The sequence below is a fragment of the Adiantum capillus-veneris genome, chromosome 15, assembly GCF_014529385.1.
Source record: "Adiantum capillus-veneris isolate H3 chromosome 15, ASM1452938v2, whole genome shotgun sequence".
In the NCBI taxonomy this organism is placed as follows: Eukaryota; Viridiplantae; Streptophyta; class Polypodiopsida; order Polypodiales; family Pteridaceae; genus Adiantum; species Adiantum capillus-veneris.
This window is the reverse complement of record NC_140945.1, coordinates 11,990,915-11,997,871: the sequence shown is the minus strand read 5'-3', so window position 1 is coordinate 11,997,871 and position 6,957 is coordinate 11,990,915.

Below are 6,957 nucleotides of genomic sequence, written 5' to 3'. Positions count from 1 at the left end.
AGCTTCCTGGTAGGAGCTCAATTTGATGGTCATCATCCCCTCGGTTTGGAGGTAAGTCCATAGGGATATCATCGATTAAAACATCTTGGAATCAATTTGCAAAAGTAGACAAGTCTAACTCTTTTTGGTTCTTACCATTTTCATTTGATAAAACATTAGCATCATTATTGGATTATTTGACAAAAGTCATGTATGCAAAAACTAAGCTTTTCATTGACTTATCAAAAGTAGGTGAATTTACAAGTGTTATAGTAGGACCAGACTCACTAGCATCTATATACATACTCTTTTCCCTGTAGGTGAAGTAGATTCTCCTTTCAGGGAACTTCATGTTGGTAGCCATGCGGTTGAACCATGGTGAGGAGAGATAAAAAACTCTTCTTTGTCGACGTGCCTTTGGACATGAAGCCTCAATTTCCCAGTTAAGAGAGTAACGGAGGCTTGATGTCCCTTAAAAGCTCCATCCACCGTTACAGTATCTTCCATCTCAAAAGCTTGAATGCCCAACTTGGTGGCCAACTCCGTTGATATGAAGTTGTGAGTAGAGCCAGGTCAAATAAGATGAAGGAATCATTCTTCCTTACCTTTTCCCAAGCATAGGAAAGAGATGATCCTTTGCAATGAGCATCCTCTTTCAGAGCTTCGATCTTTGAAGCTCTAAGAGTCTCATTGTGGGCATTTCTTTTGAGGAAAGAACGGTAGCCATGTCCTTGCTCCCCACACTTGAAGCATTTGTGGTCTTTACGAAAAGCTTCTAGCTCTTCAGAAGAGAGTTTATTTTTACCTTTGTAAAGTCTTTTTACCTTGGACCGATTGTTGTTGTTGTTGTTGGAATTGCCTTGGGAAGAATTTTGGGCATTGTTTTTCCCCTTTGCATCACTTTTGTCTTTGCTTTCCATGGGCTTGGGATTTCTTCTAGCCCCTTGTTGGAAATTCATGTGAGAAGCAACCATAGTGTAGTGGATTACTTTGGTGATAGAACCAGGCCATTGAGAGTTGACATACTCTGACATTTCTTCAGGTAATCCCGCACAGAATTGTTGCTTTTTCTCGGCGAAGTCTATCTTTTGAAAGACAGTAGCCTTGAGATGTAAATTCCAAAACTTGTCCACATATTTGTGGATAGACTTGCTGGAGATAAGCTTCAAACTCTACCATTCAGTAAGCACTTTGTCCTTTGCATCGCTTGCAAGGAATAGCTTCATGATGGAAACTTGTAGAGTTTTCCATGTCTTTGGGGCTTCACCCTTGCCATGAGGCTAGCCTACCATTGATGAGCAAATTTATGGAAGTGCATAGCTACATGGTGTATCTTGGAGGACTTTGTGAAGCTCTCATCTCCAAAGGCCGCATCAAATTGTTGGATGAAGGCCAGTACTTTGTTGGTGGCACCAAAGGTCCCATCATAGGTGAGAAAAGAGATACTCTTTTCTCCCTTTTTAAATTTCTTGAGCTTTTGGGACCTTCACCATGCAGGGTAAGTTTTACGATGCTCTCTCCTCTTGTATTCTCTAGGAGAATAGTTGTTGCTTTCGTCGGAATATGAGGAAGGTGAAGAAGAAGGAGAAGAGGGTGACCTCTTTCTTGCCTTTCTCTTCCTTTGTTTCCTCTCTTCCCTTTTGGAACAACGAGGAGAAGAACTATGGGTTGACCATTTCCTCTTGGGAAGAGTTGGCAACCGTTTAGACCACCGTCTTCGTGGAACTATGGGTTGACCATTTCCTCTTGGGAGGAGTTGGCGATCGTCTAAACCGTCGTCTTCGTGGAGCCACATCTTTAGAGGAACTTAGAGATTCGCTTCTTTCTCGTTCTTTGGATTCCTTCTCTCTTATGGGAGAGAGTCTTCTTTTGGGAGTCTCATCAAGAGGCCGCCTAAGCTCTCTCCCCTCTTGGAGAGAAAGGGAAATCCCATAAGCACCAAGTTGTTGGGTAACTTCGGCTTGCAAATGAGGGCTTCCCATAGCTTGATGCAACCTAGTAACAAGATAATTAACAAACATGGGGGTATTATCATTAGCACCTTCATGTGAATAATCAAAGCTATCAATGTTCATTCTACTCTCTTGGTTATTGTTACCCATGCCAATTAAGCTTATGTATAGAATTACTTTGTGCTTTGGTACCCTCAAAAACCTTAGTCGCTAATCTTCTTTACCTTTGAAAATTAGTTCTCAAGTAGCCACACCCGTGGTTTAGAGTCTGTTGATTGTAAATGTTGGGGTGTAGGCCAGGTGGCCGTGGAAAACCACCCTTGTACACTTGATTTTCCCTATTCAATATAGGGAGAGAAAGAGGAAGAATTGCTTCTTCTCTTTCTTCTCCACTAACCCAAGACAGTGACTGCCTGTGCATCTCCCCCTTCCCCATTTCTCTTCTTCTCTCTCTTGCACACACTCCGTACACGCACACGCGCACACATCAATTGGTATCAGAGCTAAGGTGGTGAATCGCGTGCACGACTGCTTTTGACGACCGCCGAGTCGGAAGCGACGGAGCTCACCTTCTATGGCGGAGCTCGGAGCTCAAGCTTGAGCTTTGTGGTGGCAGCAGATCGGACACGGATCGGGGCTTGAATGGAGAAGATCGGAGGGAGATCTCAACGGTTCCTGGCTACCCAACACGCGCAGCCCTCCTTTGGAGAAGAGGGAATCTTTGAGTGAGACTCGACATCTCTGTGGAAAACAGAGTATGAAGAAAAGCCTTGGAGGTTTGAAGCTTCAAGCAGTAGGAAGCTCATAGGAGAGAGAATGTGAGCAAGCTGGGGCAGCCAGGGTCGAGAAAAAGCACAAGCCCAAAGGCTTTGCAAGTGAGCAATCAAGATGAGGCTCAAGAGAATCAAACAGAATCTTTGAGAAGCCTGAGAGCTTTCGGCAACCTCTGCAGAGTCGGGCAAAGGAGCAAGAAATCGACAGTGAGTACCCTCAGTTGAGTGCATAGAAATCGGCAACATCGGGCAGCAGGCAGACAAATGAGCTTGGAGCCCGGGTAGGTCAATACCGCAAAGAATTTTCTTTTGCTTGTGTGTGTGATCACACACACACACACACACACTCAGCATCAAGGGCGGCAGTGAATCGGATGAAAAGAAGGAATCGGCTGCAGCATTGGAGCTTCAAGGACCTGAGTGCAATAGGGAGCGCTGCCAGTTCACAGATTTCTGAGCAAGCGGGATTGCAGAGATAAACGGGCAGCCAAGTCCAAGAAGCAGGGCTATGAACACCTTGGAAAAATTTGGGAAATGAGCAGTGCGAGCAGGGCACATAGAGAAGTAATTGGGCAGTGAATTGTGGGGCAATTGGGTGCATCTCAGGCTTAGAGGGAGCAACCGAGTGACAGCATAACGCACACACTTGGAGAAGCTTGAGAAAATTGGAGCAAAACAAGAAGTCAAAGCAGGTGAAGGCGTCATCTTTTGCTTCTGTGGTGTAGTACACACACACACAGGTCTGTGCAGCGCTACAGACAAAAATCAACAAGCCTTGTGAATCGACGAGCATGAGCAAACTGCAGTGCATCGAGGCAAGGTGGACAATGCTGGCAAAGGGCTTGGGGAATTGAAGGCCTTGAGTAGCTTGGGGGGGAGCAAAAGCAGTCAACCGGTAGAGCTTACACACACACACACAATCTCAAGCGTTGCTGCCTTGCAGAAGTAGGTCGAGCACACTTGCACACAGCCTCTGCTCGTCAGTACCTGCAGAAAAAATGACAGAGATTGCAATTGATTTTTTTTGCTTTACTTGCACACTTAAGTGTGTGCAGGGGATCGCTCCCATGAGACCACCAAAAGCCTTTGAAAACCCCGACTACCCTTTCGACATCCTTGACATCTAACCCCGAGATCGAGAGAGAGTGAGAGCGAGAGACAACTTGAACAAAAAAAAAACAAGCAAGCTTGACACTGCGCTTCTGAGCGAGCCCAAGCAACACACAGAGCGAATGACCGAGTGAGAGAGAGATACCAGAGTCTCATCGTCGACATCAACGATTCTCTGATTTTGACATCGTCACTCGACTTCGACGTCCGCACACCGAGTCCGACGAACATTAGCATTTTACGGCTACCTGGCTAGCCACTTCCGCCCGGCGGCGGAAGGCGACATCGGCATCGACACCGCTCATGCGCACCGGCATCGACACTACTCATTCGGCGGATCTCCGACATCCGACCCAGACACCGGGCGCTTCCCCACACGAGCGCGTTCCCGCGATCGACGACCGTGCTTGCGACATGCGCGGGTGAGGTACCTCTATCATAGAGGAGTGACACCCGGCATCAGCACCAAGCGCACCGATCGCCCTGTACTACACAGTTTACGGATACGACACCTTTTGCGGCTATTCGACTAGCATATTTCTGCCCGGCGGCAGAAATCGGCACATAGCGACACCGACACGCAGGTTACAGGCTACAGGGGGGGTTTTTCAACCCATTCACTCACAAATTCTCCAGGTTACCAGACACAGCGCTGTCACAGGCGATTTGGCAGTCATTTCGACAGTAGATATCCCCGCAGGGATCACTTTCACTGCATGCAGTAGTTCTTGGCGCCTGTTTGAGCGCGGTTTTACTCATGTACGTTGAGTTGTGGACACTGCCCACTGTACTACATGTGGAGCCATTTTTGGCTATTTTGGCAGTTTTTCTCGGCCGTTTCTGAGACTCGGACCGGAAGAGCCCTTTCTGAGACTGTGGCTAGTCCATTTGTGTCTGCATTAGCCTTTTAGAGGGTCGATAGCATGAGGTTTTCTTTGAGCTGGGGTGTGCTCGAATGTTGAGACACCTTCGGTGATACAAGTAGCTGGAGTTTCCCTTTACGGTACCCTCGCCATAGGATATGTATCTGGACGGTTATTTATGCTTTTGACACTGAGTTGGCACTCACATAGCAATTGTTTTGTGCAGCAGATGCCCAGTTAGTGTAGTTGGCACATTTATATGCATTTTGAGTTGAGTTTTGACTCCTCATACAAAGGAGACTCTGCCGGATTTACTTCCCGCGAGTCGTGCCTTCCATAGTTGGCACTTTTGAGTCTATTTCGGTTGAGATTTTACTCCCGATACAAAGGTTACTCTGCCCAAATTTCTACAGCGTCTCGCCATAGTTTGGCACCTCTCAAACCCTCTTATCAGCGATGGCTTCTTCTTCATAAAAGGAGGAGTATTTCATTCGGAAGTTCGATGGCAGCAACTTCACCATGTGGAAAGAGCGCATGAAAGATGTTTTGATAAACAAACGCCTCTCAGAACCGTTGAAAGAGCGCGCAGAGGATGATGATTATACACAAGCTCAATGGGAGCTTTTGGATGCAAAAGCCATGGCTAGGATACGTCTACATCTATCCGAGTCAGTCTTCTTCACTATCATAGGGAAGAAAACAACCAAGGAACTTTGGGATAGCTTATGTTCAGCATGGGAGAGCAAAAGTGCATCCAACAAAGTTTTTCTCATGAAAAAGCTTATGAAGCTCAACATGAAAGAAGGTAGCACAGTTTCTAGTCATTTAAATGAGTTCAACTCCTTGTTCAGTCAGCTGACATCTCATGGCTTTAAGGAGTTTGACGATGAACTCAAGTCTATCTTCTTATTATGCTCTATACCCAGTTCATGGGATATCTTTTGCACAGCCATTAGCAATTCGGCTCCGAATGGCAAGTTAGAATTCAATGTTGTCACAGATACGTTGCTCACTGAAGAGATTCGTCGTAAATCTCTCGATAATGCTAGTCATGGAGATGCATATATGGCTGGCAGTTCAACAAAGCCAAGAGGCCGTGACAGGAACAAATACAAAATCAAAAGTAGAGAGCGAAATCCTCGTAGTCCTAGCAGACACAGGAACCAAAGTAGAGACCGCAATGCCAAAAATGTTGAGTGTTACTATTGCCACAAGAAGGGTCGTTACAAAAAGGATTGTCGCAGTTTCCTAAGAGATCAAAAAAACATGCAAAAGGATAATTCTGGCAAAGGCAAAAGTACAGTAAAGATTGAGGAGCTCAATATTGTTGAGTCTCCCATGCCTACCACTGCAGTAGAGGATGCTCCTCCTCCAGTAATGCTCATTATGCCCACAGAGATTCATGCAGAGGTGACAACAGATGCCTCAGATGTTCTCATTTTCACTTCAGATCTCACTCTAGATGCTTTGGTTGCACAGGATGAGTGTTATGCACAAAATTGGATCCTTGATTCTGGTGCAAGTTTTCATGTCACACCGCATAGAGAGTGGTTTTCCTCTTATGCATCCATGCATGGAATAGTCAAGCTTGGTGATTCCTATGAGCTTGACATTATTGGCATTGGTGACGTGAAACTTCGGATGCATAATGGCACTACTTTTGTGCTGCAGAATGTCAGACATGTGCCCAAACTTACGAAAAGCTTACTTTCTATAGGGCAATTGGATGATCTTGGCTACACTACACTTTTTGGTAATCGTTCTTGGATGATCCGCAAGAACAACCTTATCATGATGAAAGGCAATAAAAACGGATCCTTGTACTCTTTGTTTGTTTTGAGTGTCGACAAACACTCTATCTATGTTGCCGAGCTGTCGTCTCCTGAATTGTGGCATTGCCGGCTAGGGCATATTAGCCAAAAGGGAATGAAAACACTCAGCGTTTTGGCTACTTACCTGTGTTAGATTACACAGACTTTCCATTGTGTGAGCATTGTCTGTATGGAAAACATACTAGATTGACATCTTCGCCATTGAATAAGAAACTAGGCGAACCTCTAGACTTGGTGCACAGTGATTTGTGTGGTCCATACACACCTGCACAAAATGGGATAGCTGAAAGAATGAATCGTACGATTCAAGAGCGAGTTGTCTCTATGATGTCTATGGCAAAACTTACTCCCGAATTTTGGGGGGATACTGTTCTGACAGCAGTGCACATCATCAACAGGTCGCCTAGTTCTCCTTTGAATTTCAAAATTCCAGAGGAATTATGGACTC